The sequence below is a fragment of the Schistocerca nitens genome, chromosome 3 (assembly GCF_023898315.1).
Source record: "Schistocerca nitens isolate TAMUIC-IGC-003100 chromosome 3, iqSchNite1.1, whole genome shotgun sequence".
Lineage (NCBI taxonomy): Eukaryota > Metazoa > Arthropoda > Insecta > Orthoptera > Acrididae > Schistocerca > Schistocerca nitens.
Window position 1 is genome coordinate 43,346,087 of NC_064616.1, and position 15,565 is coordinate 43,361,651.

Consider the following 15,565-nt stretch of genomic DNA (forward strand, 5'->3'; position numbering starts at 1 on the left):
CCGCTGTGCCGTGCGTGTGATCATTGCTTGTACAGCCCTCTCGCAGTGTCCGGAGCAAGTATGGTGGGTCTGACACACCGGTGTCAATGTGTTCTTTTTTCCATTTCCAGGAGTGTATATTATTTTGTGACATCCAATTAAAGAAATTTCCTTTTTCTGACGGACACACGTCCAGATCATCCACTCAAAACTCTGGCATCTCTTTCCCCACATCCACCACTGCTGGCGGCTCACCTCCAACTGCACAACACTACACAAGCGAATATTCCAACAATGAGTTCAACCAGCCCCAGACTGTACACAGCGCAGTCAACGATTTTCATACAGAGCACTACGTGGGGTTACCAACATAAAAAACTTAACCGGCCTACTTACAAGGTATGTCATCAACTGCGAAATGCCATAGGTTTCTCAACGATAACGGAGTGACTACACGAATTACAGAGGAGGTTACGGGAAAAACTGTCAGCATTGTTTATTATTCCCTGATAACGACGACGACGGAGAAATATATCCGAGCGAAGAAACCGAGAGATGTCAACATACAGTTTCTGAATGGAATTCTAAACATTATTTTATCCGTGATAATGGTAGCTGTGGATTAAATTGCTTCAAGAAACATAGCAACCAGCCACTTTTATATAGTGTTGTTTATGTCAAGATGCGTACAGCTTTTTAACTATCTAAAATTGGCGTAATAAATTTGTATCTTCATCAGTACTACGCGTTTGTCTAACGCATTTTGAACGCTGCAGTTGCCCTGTTCAAAATAACAGTTCGTTTATTCTGGTTAAAATAATAGTGTAGGTCGCAATGATATTTGTTTATGACCGGTTTCGACTTAAAGTTAGTCGTCTTCAGAATGTGAGCCTCTTGTGGGTGGCGCTGGCGGACCTTCATCTGTTCTCGTGTACCATGAGCCTCTAAAAACCATACCTTAAGATCTATGAGCACTTGTTCGTCTTCGTTTTCTACAACATGTACTTTGCTATGACGAACGACATACAGAATGCAGTAAATAAATGAGAACACTTTATTCTGTTACTGTGAAGCAGCAGAGCTTATAATGTAATCTACTTGCTGTTACATATGACCTACACTTGTGAGTCATCGCTGCAGGAGATGCTCAATGTGGTGCCAATTTATAGTTAAGGTATGTTGCTGTCCGACGTGTTAGGAAATCATGCACTCTCTGAAAAACTCCATTTTAATCACGGGTGCACTGACAGGCATCGATGACGCTTTCCTGAAGTGTTTTTGCATCATTAATGAGGCTTGCATACACCAAAGATTTCAAGTGTCTCGACATCCAAAACTTCAAGGTATTGATATTGGGGGAACAAACTGGCCCATGTACTGGCCTTCCCCGACCAATTCATTGCCCATTAAATGTGTGTGTGTGTGAGGCATTTCCGGACATTTCGGAGAAAATGGGCTGATCATCCATCGTGCAGCTACATCTGTATTTACATCTACATCATTACGCTCCAATTCACAGTTAAGTGCCTCGCAGAGTGTTCGCTAAACCATTTTCAAGGAGTTTCTCTACCGTTCCATTCACGAACATTACGCGGGAAAAACGAACACTTAAACCGTTCTGTGCGAGCACTGGTTTCTCTAATTTTATTGTTATCATCATTCCTCCCTGTGTAGGTGGGTGCCAAAAAAATATTTTCAGGAGAAATTTGGTGACTGAAATTTCGTGAGAAGATCCTTCCGCAACGAAAAACGCATTTTTTTAATGATTGCCACCCCAATTTATGCATCATATCCGTGGCGCTCTCTCCTCTGTTCCGCGATAGTACAAAACGAGCTGCCCTCTTTGGACATCTGCAGCCACTGTTGGAATGGTACCTGTTCTAGCACAACAGGCAAGTCACTTGACAGGAGCTAACGACATCTCGCACCATTCAACAACCTGTTTCACAGTATATAAGGTCTTGTTAGTCTATCGCTAATAATTACTCCCCATACATTAACTCAAAATCGACTCTGATCCCTTGTTTCATCAGTTCCATCTGGATTTGCCTCAGCCCCAACAAGATGGTTACAAAAATAGATTATCCCATCTCGCGTGTAGCTAGCCTTGTCTGTGAACAGTACCTTCGTTGTGAAAAGTAGATCTTCACCACATCTTTGCAAAAGTCATAGGCAGAGCTGCTTTCTGGCCGGCTGATCTTGCGGCTGAAGGACTTGAATACACAGTACGTGGTATAGGTATAGCAGTTATTCATGCACGATCGTCCAAACTAGAGGATGACTAACGCCGATATACGCTGTAATTCTACGTACACTACTTCCAGGATCTCTGCAATACTCTCTCCTCCACAACAGGAGGAGCAATGGTGTGAGGTCTGCCACGATCCACCGTTGTTGGAGCTACGGTGCCAGAGTCTGTTAACTGCTGGAAAAGACGGCTGAATAATGGTGCACATGGTACCCTGCGTTCTGGATATATTTTAGCAAACAGTAAACGGGTTCAACAGTTGCTTCCATTAGCCAGACCATAACAGAGGATAATGTGTGCAATTTCCAATATGGAATAATAAGGTTCCATTCCGCTGGTAAGTGCAAACATAAAACTACAATGTCAAAGCATTTCGCAAAATAATCAAAACGCAAAATGGCCCCATTAGATATAGGTTCCGCCTTTTATGCAAATATACTGTTTTCTCTTGTTGCCCAAACAGGTTTTGGCATCTCTGTGTCATCATTAGTGGGTTGTGTTTTATTGAACATATTTTAGGTTGTAACTGATCTAACAAAGTGACGCCTAAAGATAGTTTTTGTTCTTACCATGATTTTCATTATATGTTCTTGCAGGACGCTTTAAAAAAAAAGGAAAAAAAAAACACGTGATTTTGGTTGTGGTGAGTTACCACATCCCTTGACTTTTGTAAAAAAAAAAAAAAAAAAAAAACGTGATTTTGGTTGTGGTAACTCGCTGATGAAACTCACATTCATATCGTTTGGTTTGCAGATGACAAGCTATCAGTGCAGGACACCATACAACGGTCCTGCAAGACCATATAATGTAAAATCACGGTAAGAACAAAACCAAAACAAAAAACTGTCTTTAGATCTCAATTTGTTTGATCAGTTACAATCTAATATATGTTCACTTTTTACAGGGTCCTATACAATAATACCCGCTGATTATGGCAAAGAGATGCCGAAACATGTTCGGGTAACAAGGAAAAACAGTGTGTTTGCATAAAAGACGGAACCTATATCCAATAATTTTTACTGCAAACACGGAAAGAAAGTCAAGAGCTGCGGATCCGAAAGATGAATATGACCAATTAGAACTAATACATGCGCTGCACTTACCCAAAACTGTGAACACGGTTTACGGTAACACGATTAACAGACGTTTACTGCATGTCGTATAGATGGACAATAGCACAGGAATGTGTCCCCATTTGATTACTGCATTCTGTAGGTCGTTCGTAAGAGCAAAGTGTTTTCAGTAATAGAGTTGTGTTTCGCAGTAGAGAAGATGGACAGGTGCCCATATTTTTCAGGTATTCATTTTAGATCCCTTGTTTGCTGGAAATTTTAGTCTTATTTTGGTCGATACTACTAGCTTCCAAAATATGGAATTCTTTTTTCAAACACCTTATTCTTATTTTTAATGAAACGTAAATAAATACTGAGGAAACGTGGTAGCTAAACGAACTGTTATTTTGCACAGAGGACAGCTGCACAGTTCAAAATTCAGTCAACAAAAACGTTGGTTTTGATGAAGACATAAATGTATTACACCAACGGGAGATGGGTGGAAGCCTGATGCACGTCTTGGTATAAATATACCATTATGAAAAGTGGTTGGTTGCTGTGTTTCGTTAAGATATTCAATATCTTTCTGAGTGAGGGCTTGACGCTGTGTCCGTAGAATGGGAAAAGTATTCACGTGAGTCTTTACAGCAAAGGTTGTTTCATTTTCAGTTTTTTATTGCATGCTTTATATAAACAATGATAAGAATTTTAAGACAAGACATTATGCCAAGATTTACGCTTTTTAATAGTTTATTATTTGTTGCGCATATCGTTCAGCGTTCATGGAGTCCATGTTTCATTACACTACCACCTTTTTTTCTTGTTTTGTTTCAGATGCAACATTTTATTTACAACATCAATCGGGAAATTTTCAAATATTTTGGAACGATACCTTCACTCAGCTGATAGCTAAGTTATTTTTAACCACAGACCGGTAGGCTTCCCAATAAGTTGGCTATATTTTGGACCATCAGTTAATTAGCGAACCGATTACGTCCCCATCCAGTTTAATCGTCAGATGAATTGCCAATTAGTCACATTAATTAAATCGTCAGTTAGCTCTTTTTCTGTCTTAGGATGCTTCTTTCTGCTGGTCGCCATATCACTGGATTTCGAAACACAGCCTATTCTAGCGCATTGTTGACGCACTCCATGATTCATTAAAAAAAAATGGTTGAAATGGCTCTGAGCACTATGGGACTTAACTGCTGTGGTCATCAGTCCCCTAGAACTTAGAACTACTTAAACCTAACTAACCTAAGGACATCACACACATCCATGCCCGAGGCAGGATTCGAAACTGCGACCGTAGCGGTCGTGCGGTTCCAGACATTCATTACAAAGACGCTTTCACATTTTATATTGGCCGAGTGTAACGTCTGTATATTATTTCGTGCTATTTCATTGCAGGGTTGGTCGCATGATTCTTGTGGCTTACTTTCCAACTTCTTTAAAGAAGTACGATATTGTACAGCCTCATGCTGCTATTAAATTAGGCGAGAGCCTTTTGCTGTCCAGACACAATTTGATAAGTAACCTTTTTTAACAGCAGTGTTTGGACACGGAGAGGTTCGTACACTTTCCTGAGTTTCAAAGCTGTTAGTTCACATGAACCATATGACTATGTCTCTTTTTGCACAACCATTCTACATTTTTTTCGCATTGTAAATTTACCTATTTAATATGGTCGTATAATAAGTTATCTACGTAATATAAAATATTTATTTACATTATTATTATTATAAACTTCATACAGCATTTAATATTTTGTTTGGTATCATTTTATGTTTGCTGTTATTTTGTGCATTGCATTAAGTATTTATGGCTATTTTTCATTTATTTGCTTATACATCCTCATACGTATATGAATGAAACGTGTGTAACTATGAAATAAAAAATGATAAAAAATTCCAATCAAATTAAATAATGCAAAACAAAATAATAAATATAAAAAAATTGAAAAATAAAAAATAAAAGAAAAGCTCCTGTGGGCATGTGACCTTCGCGTGGCGGTGGTGCTTGTGTGGTCTGAGGACACAGTAGCCTACACTGGACAGGTTCAACCCTACCAGACGGGTAACTGTAGAGGAAGCAGACTAATGATGCCCAGCTCAACCAACATGGTTCGAGAGACAATAAAAAACGTAAACTGCTGCAGTCTTGGCCCGAGTCAACAAAAACGTACATCGGTTTCCAAGCTACTGTTGTCTAATGTCAAAATTATGGCAGAGTAAAAGTTGGAAGCCAGAATGAAAAATGCTCTTATCACAGCACAAAAAAGGCGAATATGTCCTAGGCAGAGTCAGGGATGTAAAAGAAGAGAACTAGCTTTTCGACTTATCTGGCAGCTTCAAAGGCATTTACAAATGGCTCTGAGCACTATGCGACTTAACTTCTGAGGTCATCAGTCGCCTAGAACTTAGAACTAATTAAACCTAACTAACCTAAGGACATCACACACATCCATGCCCGAGGCAGGATTCGAACCTGCGACCGTAGCGGTCACTCGGTTCCATACTGTAGCGAAAGGCATTTACATTAAAACAGCTGGACTTATTCGCGCTTTTTTACAAGTTAACCCAACTTCCCCAGCGCATGAGCTGTTTTAGCTGCAATGTGTTGGCTCTCATGCATCTTATAAATTATAGGTTAAAATCCCTAATCCTGTGCTCAAAATCCAGCCATAGTAAAAAATGTGTAATATCATATGGTCGAAGAGCGTACACGAAATAACAAAAAAAGTTTTTCTGGAGTTGGATTTGTTCCTTTGAGCAGGGAGAGGGGGGAGGGGCGCTAAAATAATTTTTGGATTTCAGGGTTGGGGGATGATTTTTTCCCCGAGGGGACCATTTCTTCCCGAACGCCAACTCCTGTGTGGTGAGTGGTGTAAGAAAAAATAGACACAAATTTCTGTGCATCTAGATCAAATGGCTCTGAGCACTATGCGACTTAACTTCTGAGGTCATCAGTCGGCTAGAACTTAGAACTACTTAAACCTAACTAACCTAAGGACATCACACACATCCATGCCCGAGGCAGGATTCGAATCTGCGACCGTAGCGGTCGCCCGGTTCCAGACTGTAGCGCCTAGAACCGCACGGCCACTGCGGCCGGCCTCTGTGCATCTAGAGAGTGGGGTACATCTACAATAGGAAGTATCTGAAAGTAGAGGGTGCATCTACAATAGGAAGTCTCTCAGAGTATCCTAAACTTCAGTGACACATTGTGCCACACTGCACGTCACAACAAATGTCATGTTGGATAACATGGCGGCATGTATCTTGTTATACGACGTAACATCATGTTACTTTACTTGGCATGATGCGTTATACTACACGTCATGAGTACTAATACTAACAAACAAAATGTGTAAATATGTCGAGATATTAAACATCTCTGAAGCTGCCAGGTAAGTCGAAAAACTAGTTTCCTTCCTTTCTTCCCTAACTCTGCCCACGACATATTCGCCTATTTGTGCTATGATAGGAGCAGTTTTCATTCTGATATAACTATTAATGTGAGATACCGAAATGTGTATTAAAAAATGACAATAACTAAAAGTTAACGCTGCCACGAAGTTTTCTTTACATACTACCACTAAGCATGAGCCGCAACCAGCATTTGTAAACATATACGAGGCACTTGAAAGTTTCATAAATTAAGCAATGAATTAATAAAGAACAAATACCCACTTGCTATGTACTAACCCTGAAATATCCCTACACTATTAATATGTGAAATCATATTGGTAATAAGAAAAAAAAAGAAAACAACGGCATAAATAATCCAATGTTCAAACACTTATCGCTGTTTGCATTGACTGCCTATCTTCCACTTTCACAAGATAACGCATGTAAATTCTTCACTGGATAAGTAACACACAGTAGAATAAATAAAACTCAGGCTACTCCCCAAATGCTTATACTAACACGCCATGTCCGGCACCCACGGCTCTCTCGTACACGGCTGAACGCTCGCCTACACAGTGAGGGAGAAGCCCAACTCGCATATATGTTTATCGTCTAGGTGGGGGTGAAGTACCGCTACGGTCTCAACATACATATGCATTCGTCGCCAGTAACTTCCGGAGAACGTCCCACGAGAAACTGATAAGTGGGGATCACCGACCTGTTCAGTGCTAGTTTATAGTCCAGAATTCGTTTTACTGGCACGAAGCGTGCACACGTCTCATGCAGATAACAATCTTAAAAGACGGCTGCCCGACATAATCGCCTGCGCATGGAGACAGAGAGACTTGAGTGCTTTATGAAGCAGCCACTGGCTGTCCTGGACGATCGTGCCGGACGCCGCTGCTATGCGTTTATCTGTTTCCTTGGAAGAGGTATTTTCCGTTACTAACGATCATTTTATATAGGACTGATACTGTTGTGTCTAGACCATACAGCCTAGACACAATGCTGTAGCCGATAGGGCACGCAATGCTAACGCAGACGGGCGTGAAGTCTGGAACATGAGACTTATAAATGAATAAGAAGAAAAGTACGTAGATGCTTGTTACTTAACTTTTAATTAGTCCTTGGAATACATCTCTCTTGAATATTAGTAAGCTATAGGCACTGATACAAAGGGCGCCTTGCTAGGTGGTCGCCAGTTAACTTAGCAGAGGGCTATTCTACTGTCTATCTCTCGGCAAATGAGAGCAAGGCTTAGCACGTCCAATCGCTAGCTATGTTGTCCGTAGAACTGGGACGAGGTCTCCTCAGTCTCTCGAGACCTGCCATGTGGTGGCGCTAGGTTTGCGATCACACAGTGGCGACACGCGGGTCCGACATGTACTACAGGACCGCGGCCGATTTAAGTTACCACCTAGTAAGTGTGGTGTCTAGCGGTGACACCACAGATACGAGCATAGTATGTTTTCTGAACCATGATTGGATGTGAACAGTGGACGCTGTACATCTCTCTAAAGCTACATTGTGCACGTACCACACAGAATCGATATTTTAAGGACGTAGTTTTTTCATTTTACAATTTGTTACCATAGTTTATCGTAGAGAAGCCTGCAGGAAGGGAGTATGTCATGCGCTGGAAATATATTTCTAACAATGGAATGTTAACAGCGCTGCATTCCACATGACTGTTAGGTCAGAGTCCTGTTGCAAAATGGTTCAAATGGCTCTGAGCACTATGGGACTTAACATCTGAGGTCATGAGGTCATCAGTCCCTTAGAACTTAGAACTACTTAAACCTAACTAACCTAAGGACATCACACACAGCCATGCCCGAGGCAGGATTCGAACCTGCGACCGTAGCAGTCGCGCGGTTCCGGACTGAAGCGCCTAGAACCGCTCGGCCACCACCGCCGGCAATCCTGTTGCAGTAACTCAGCTTAGCCTGTTTCTACATGGCTTGCAGAAGGTGGTAGATATACGAGGGTGAGTGAAATGAAAACCTTATATTTTTAATAACTAATCGAAATTTCCTGCCGTTATCCTGTAAGCTGGTAAGCATGCTACAAACAGCGTGCAGAATGGCATTTAGGTGGCAGCATAGTGTGGATGCACACATACCGTCGCAGTATCAGTATAAAGATGGCTGCCCCACTTGCAACTTGCACCAGGGAAGAACAGCGTTCTGTTATTCAGTTTTTGAGTAGTGAAGGTGTGAAACCTATTGAAATTCATCGACGAATGAAGGTTCAGCACGGTGATGCATGTTTGTAACAGCAGCAAGTCTACGAATGGAGTAGGACGTTCGCAAATGGTGTGACTTCAGTGGAAGATGCTCCTCGTCCAGGTCAGGCACAACGAGTTGTGACTCCACAGTTGAAGCCATAGTGAAGGAAAACCGCCGAGTGACACTGAATGACATTGCAGCATGTTTACAGATTAGTAATGGGTCAGCACACTACATTGTGCATGATGTGCTCCAGTTTCACAAAATGTCTGCAAGATGTGTGCCACGGCAGCTGACTCCTGAAATGAGAGAACGACGTGTTGATGCTTGTGAAGAACTTCTTCGGCGTTTTGAACGAGAAGGTGATGGCTTCCTTGCAAGAATCGTTACTGGGGACGAAACCTGGGTTCACTTCCACGAAATGGAAACGAAGAGAGCAAGCAAGGAATGGCGCCATTCCTCATCACCAAGTGATTTCCATATGTTTGGACCACTCAAAGCCGTATTGGGAGGAAAGAAGTTCCGTTCTGATGAAGAGGTACGCCACGCGGTGCATGAGTGGTTGCGCGGACTACCAAAAGAATTTTTTTCTAAAGGAATCTAACGCACTTTGTAAGCGCTGGAGGACTTGTATTAAGCGTGGGGGAAATTATGTTGAAGAGTGATACAGCTTTGTACCACTTCTGCACAATAAATAATATTTTAAAAAATATTTAAGGTTGTCATTTGACTCACCCTCGTAGCTTTCTCCGACTTCTACTCAGTTCTGACTTACATTGGAATGATCACATATGCAAAGCTCCAGGGATGGTAGCGCTGAGTCTGAGGGGCAATTGCAAGATGCACAGGGACTACCTAAAAACCACATTGGAATTTTACTGTAGCAGATAGGTTCCAGAAAGGTGACTCTTTCTGAGATACGAGAGTGCCAGAAATATGATTCACTAGTGGCTGTAATCATTTAAGGACCTCTCCGTAGGATCCGAGGTAGGTATGTTGTTGACTGGAAAGACTTGATTCCAAATCCCAGACAGCATTTCTACCGAAAGTGTAGCACTAGAGATCTGAAAGGCTAGTGTACATTTCTTACGACCTCAATCAGCACACCATCTACTACCGTTTGTGATCCTTCTCAATCAACCATCGCCTATAACACAGTCGCTATATCATCGAACCTCTGACATGCCATCGAGACAGAATGCTTTACAAATACTGGAGAAATATCTAGCTGCGGCGGCGTGAAGGAGTTGCAAATACTGATTTCATAACATACTCCTTAGATGTATGACTTTCAAAATTTGGTAATTTTATTACGAGATTGCACTGTCGGCGTCTTGTAACCAAACTGTTGGTCTGATACTACACACTTCGGCGATCGCTATGAGTGTCATGGTATCTGTCTGGAAAAAACCACTTCATTCAGAGGTAATGGCATATGTAGATTTATAAAGCCAGTATAGCTTGTAACATGGATACTTGTATGCACCTGTGGATCCAAGACCGCTTGTGATAGTAATCCGCAAGAAAATTTATGACACAAGTCAACCCATCGCTGATTTTCGGTCAGTATTATTTTGTATCGCCGGCAGTCAGTTACTGGCGAAGTATTATACTTAGTAGTAGGGGGTGCATGATAGGTTCGCCATGAGCATCAGGCTTATGAAGTATGTGTGTGTGTCCTCCGACATGTGCAAAGGAAATGACTATGTCCATTCGTAAGGAAGGTATGGATTTGACGTCGAGTCCTGTGATAGCAAAAAGAAGAGTATGTGAAGTCATAAGTATGGTACTCATATTTCTATTTCCAGAGTCACAGGCGTCAGCAGGGTGTATTTCCAATAGTTTGCTCATTGTCGAATGTCGTCCAATTGAGACCGCGATCATAATATTTAATTGTAAGTACAGGGATAAAATATATATGAGGCTGGTTTTTTTCCTAGGACGTGCTCCCTGCCGCCGTTGGATAAGCAGCTGCCAGCAGCAAGTCGTATACCCCTAGCTTACTTATTTGTTACATAGTTTAATTCTTAATTTCTTTGCGTGTTTTTGCGTACTTGCATTGTTTAATTCATAAATTTCGGGCGTATTATAGTATTTGGGAGTTGTAGCATCGCCCTTTAGTACCTGAATAGTGTAAATTCGTGTAGTCGTCTGTCTTCTGTTTTTGTTTTGAACGGCCAGTGTCGGTTGGTCGCAGACAGTGTGCTCCCTGCCGCCGTTGGATAAGCAGCTGCCACCAGCAAGTCGTATACCCCTAGCTTACTTATTTGTTACATAGTTTAATTCTTAATTTCTTTGCGTGTTTTTGCGTACTTGCATTGTTTAATTAATAAATTTCGGGCTTACTATAGTATTTGAGAGTTGTAGCATCGCGCTTTAGTGTTTACTTCGTAGATTCTTACTTAAATTGCGTGTGAGTTTCGTATACGAGGTGTAATCTCGAGTTTTAGTTACAGTAATCGTAAATTCAAGTAGATTGTAGCGCAGTCGGTAGGCATTTGTACAGGTTAGTTCATACATTCTTTGCGTGTTTCCCTTGCGTTATCTAGGCACTCGTGTTTCAGTAACTGTTGTTCAACATCGATTAGAATGGACAGGGACTGTGATTGCTGTGTTCGGATGAGGGCTGAGTTGGCATCCCTTCGCTCACATCTGCAAACGGCGATGACTTCGGTCGCGCAGCTTGAGGCTGTTGCCAATGGGCACCACTGTGGGGAGCCGGACTTGGGTATCACGGGGATGTGAACCTCGTCCCGTCTGTCCCCAGATCGGTCTGCCGCTGTGGTTGCCCCGGTTGCTGCCCGCAGTGGGGTTGAGCCCTCGCCTGTGGTTGATTGGGAGGTCGTTCCAAGGCGTGGCAGGCAGCGAAAGACGTCCCCGGAGGCTGATCAGGAAGCCTCCCCGGTGCGTCTGACAAACAGGTTTCAGGCACTGTCTCTGGCTGAGCCAGATGCAGCTGTCTGCCCTGTTTCAGAGGATGATTCTCAGCCTTCAAGGTCCGGGCAGTCGCAGAGGGTGGACTTATTGGTAGTTGGGAGCTCCAATGTTAGGCGCGTAATGGGGCCCCTTAGGGATATGGCGGCTAAGGAGGGGAAGAAATCCAATGTGCACTCCGTGTGCATTCCGGGTGGAGTCATTCCTGATGTGGAAACGGTCCTTCCGGATGCCATGAAGAGCACAGGGTGCAGCCAGCTGCAGGTGGTGGCACATGTCGGCACTAATGACGTGTGTCGCTTTGGATCTGAGGAAATTCTGGTTGGCTCTGAGCACTATGGGACTCAACTGCTGAGGTCATTAGTCCCCTAGAACTTAGAACTAGTTAAACCTAACTAACCTAAGGACATCACAAACATCCATGCCCGAGGCAGGATTCGAACCTGCGACCGTAGCGGTCTTGCGGTTCCAGACGGCAGCGCCTTTAACCGCACGGCCACTTCGGCCGGCTGAGGAAATTCTCTCTGGATTCCAGCGGCTATCTGATTTGGTGAAGGCTGCCGGTCTTGCTTACGAGATGAAGGCAGAGCTCACCATCTGTAGCATCGTTGACAGAACCGGCTGCGGACCTTTGGTGCAGAGCCAGGTAGAGGGTCTGAATCAGAGGCTAAGACGGTATTGCGACCGTGTTGGCTGCAGATTCCTTGACTTGTGCCATAGGGTGGTGGGGTTTCGGGTTCCGCTGAATAGGTCAGGAGTTCACTACACTCAGCTGGCGGCTACACGGGTAGCGGAGGCCGTGTGGCGTGGACTAGGCGGTTTTTTAGGTTAGAAGGCCTCGGGAAAGTACGGGGTGGGCTGCAATCTCAAAGGGTGCATGGCAAATACAGGACGTGCTTGGATCAAGGAACAGTCGGAATTGTAGTTGTAAATTGTTGTAGTTGTGCTGGGAAAGTCCCTGAGCTTCAAGAGCTAATAGAAAGCACAGAAGCTGAAATCGTTATAGGTACAGAAAGCTGGCTAAGTTCTGCAGAAATTTTTACGAAGTCTCAGACGGTGTTCAGGAAAGATAGATTAGGCAGAATTGGTGGTGGAGTGTTTGTGTCTGTCAGTAGTGGTTTATCTTGTAGTGAAGTCGAAGTAGATACTCCGTGCGAATTGGTATGGGTGGTTATACTTAACAGCCCAACTAAGTTAATAATTGGCTCCTTCTACCGACCCCCAGACTCCGATGATATAGTTGCTGAACAGTTCAGAGAAAATTTGAGTCTCGTAACAAATAAATACCCCACTCATACGGTTATAGTTGGTGGGGACTTCAACCTTCCGTCTATATGTTGGCAAAAATTCTTGTTCAAAACAGGTGGTAGGCAGAAAACATCTTCCGAGATTGTCCTAAATGCCTTGTCCGAAAATTATTTCGAGCAGTTAGTCCACGAACCCACGCGAATTGTAAATGGTTGCGAAAACACACTTGACCTCTTAGCCACAAACAATCCAGAGCTAATAGAGAGCATCATAACCGATACAGGGATTAGTGATCACAAGGTCGTTGTAGCTAGGCTCAATACTGTTCCTTCCAAATCCACCAGAAACAAACGCAAAATAATTTTATTTAAAAAAGCGGATAAAGTGTCACTAGAAGCCTTCCTAAGAGACAATCTCCATTCCTTCCGAACTGACTATGCAAATGTAGACGAGATTTGGTTCAAATTCAAAGATATAGTAGCAACAGCAATTGAGAGATTCATACCTCATAAATTGGTAAGAGATGGAGCTGATCCCCCATGGTACACAAAACAGGTCCGAACGCTGTTGCAGAGGCAACGGAAAAAGCATGAGAAGTTCAGAAGAACGCGAAATCCCGAAGATTGGCTAAAATTTACAGACGCGCGAAATTTGGCACGGACTTCAATGCGAGATGCCTTTAATAGGTTCCACAACGAAACATTGTCGGACTTCAATGAGAGATGCCTTTAATAGGTTCCACAACGAAACATTGTCTCGAAATTTGGTAGAAAATTCGAAGAAATCCTGGTCGTATGTAAAGTACATAAGCGGCAAGACGCAGTCAATACCTTCGCTGCGCAGTGCCGATGGTACTGTTACCGACGACTGTGCCGCTAAAGCGGAGTTACTGAACGCAGTTTTCCGAAATTCCTTCACCAGGGAAGACGAATGGAATATTCCAGAATTTGAAACACGAACAGCTGCTAGCATGAGTTTCTTAGAAGTAGATACCTTAGGGGTTGCGAAGCAACTCAAATCGCTTGATATGGGCAAGTCTTCAGGTCCAGATTGTATACCGATTAGGTTCCTTTCAGATAACGCTGATACAATAGCTCCCTACTTAGCACTCATATACAACCGCTCGCTCACCGCTAGATTTGTACCTACAGACTGGAAAATTGCGCAGGTCGCACCAGTGTTTAAGAAGGGTAGTAGGAGTAATCCATCAAATTACAGACCTATATCAATGACGTCGGTTTGCAGTAGGGTTTTGGAGCATATACTGTATTCAAACATTATGAATCACCTCGAAGGGAACGATCTATTGATACGTAATCAGCATGGTTTCAGAAAACATCGTTCTTGTGCAACGCAGCTAGCTCTTTATTCGCACGAAGTAACGGCCGCTATCGACACGGGATCTCAAGTTGATTCCGTATTTCTAGATTTCCGGAAAGCTTTTGACACCGTTCCTCACAAGCGACTTCTAATCAAGCTGCGGGCCTATGGGGTATCGTCTCAGTTGTGCGACTGGATTCGTGATTTCCTGTCAGGAAGGTCGCAGTTCGTAGTAATAGACGACAAATCATCGAGTAAAACTGAAGTGATATCAGGTGTTCCCCAGGGAAGCGTCCTGGGACCTCTGCTGTTCCTGATCTATATAAATGACCTGAGTGACAATCTGAGCAATTCTCTTAGGTTTTTCGCAGATGATGCTGTAATTTACCGTCTAGTAAGGTCATCCGAAGACCAGTATCAGTTGCAAAGCGATTTAGAAAAGATTGCTGTATGGTGTGGCAGGTGGCAGTTGATGCTAAATAACGAAAAGTGTGAGGTGATCCACATGAGTTCCAAAAGAAATCCGTTGGAATTCGATTACTCGATAAGTACTACAATTCTCAAGGCTGTCAATTCAACTAAATACCTGGGTGTTAAAATTACGAACAACTTCAGTTGGAAAGACCACATAGATAATATTGTGGGGAAGGCGAGCCAAACGTTGCGTTTCATTGGCAGGACACTTAGAAGATGCAACAAGTCCACTAAAGAGACAGCTTACACTACACTCGTTCGCCCTCTGTTAGAATATTGCTGCGCGGTGTGGGATCCTTACCAGGTGGGATTGACGGAGGCCATCGAAAGGGTGCAAAAAAGGCAGCTCGTTTTGTATTATCACGTAATAGGGGAGAGAGTGTGGCAGATATGATACGCGAATTGGGATGGAAGTCATTAAAGCAAAGATGTCTTTTGTCGCGGTGAGATCTATTTACGAAATTTCAGTCACCAACTTTCTCTTCCGAATGCGAAAATATTTTGTTGAGCCCAACCTACATAGGTAGGAATGATCATCAAAATAAAATAAGAGAAATCAGAACTCGAACAGAAAGGTTTAGGTGTTCGTTTTTCCCGCGCGCTGTTCGGGAGTGGAATGGTAGAGAGATAGTATGATTGTGCTTCGATGAACCCTCTGCCAAGCACTTAAAT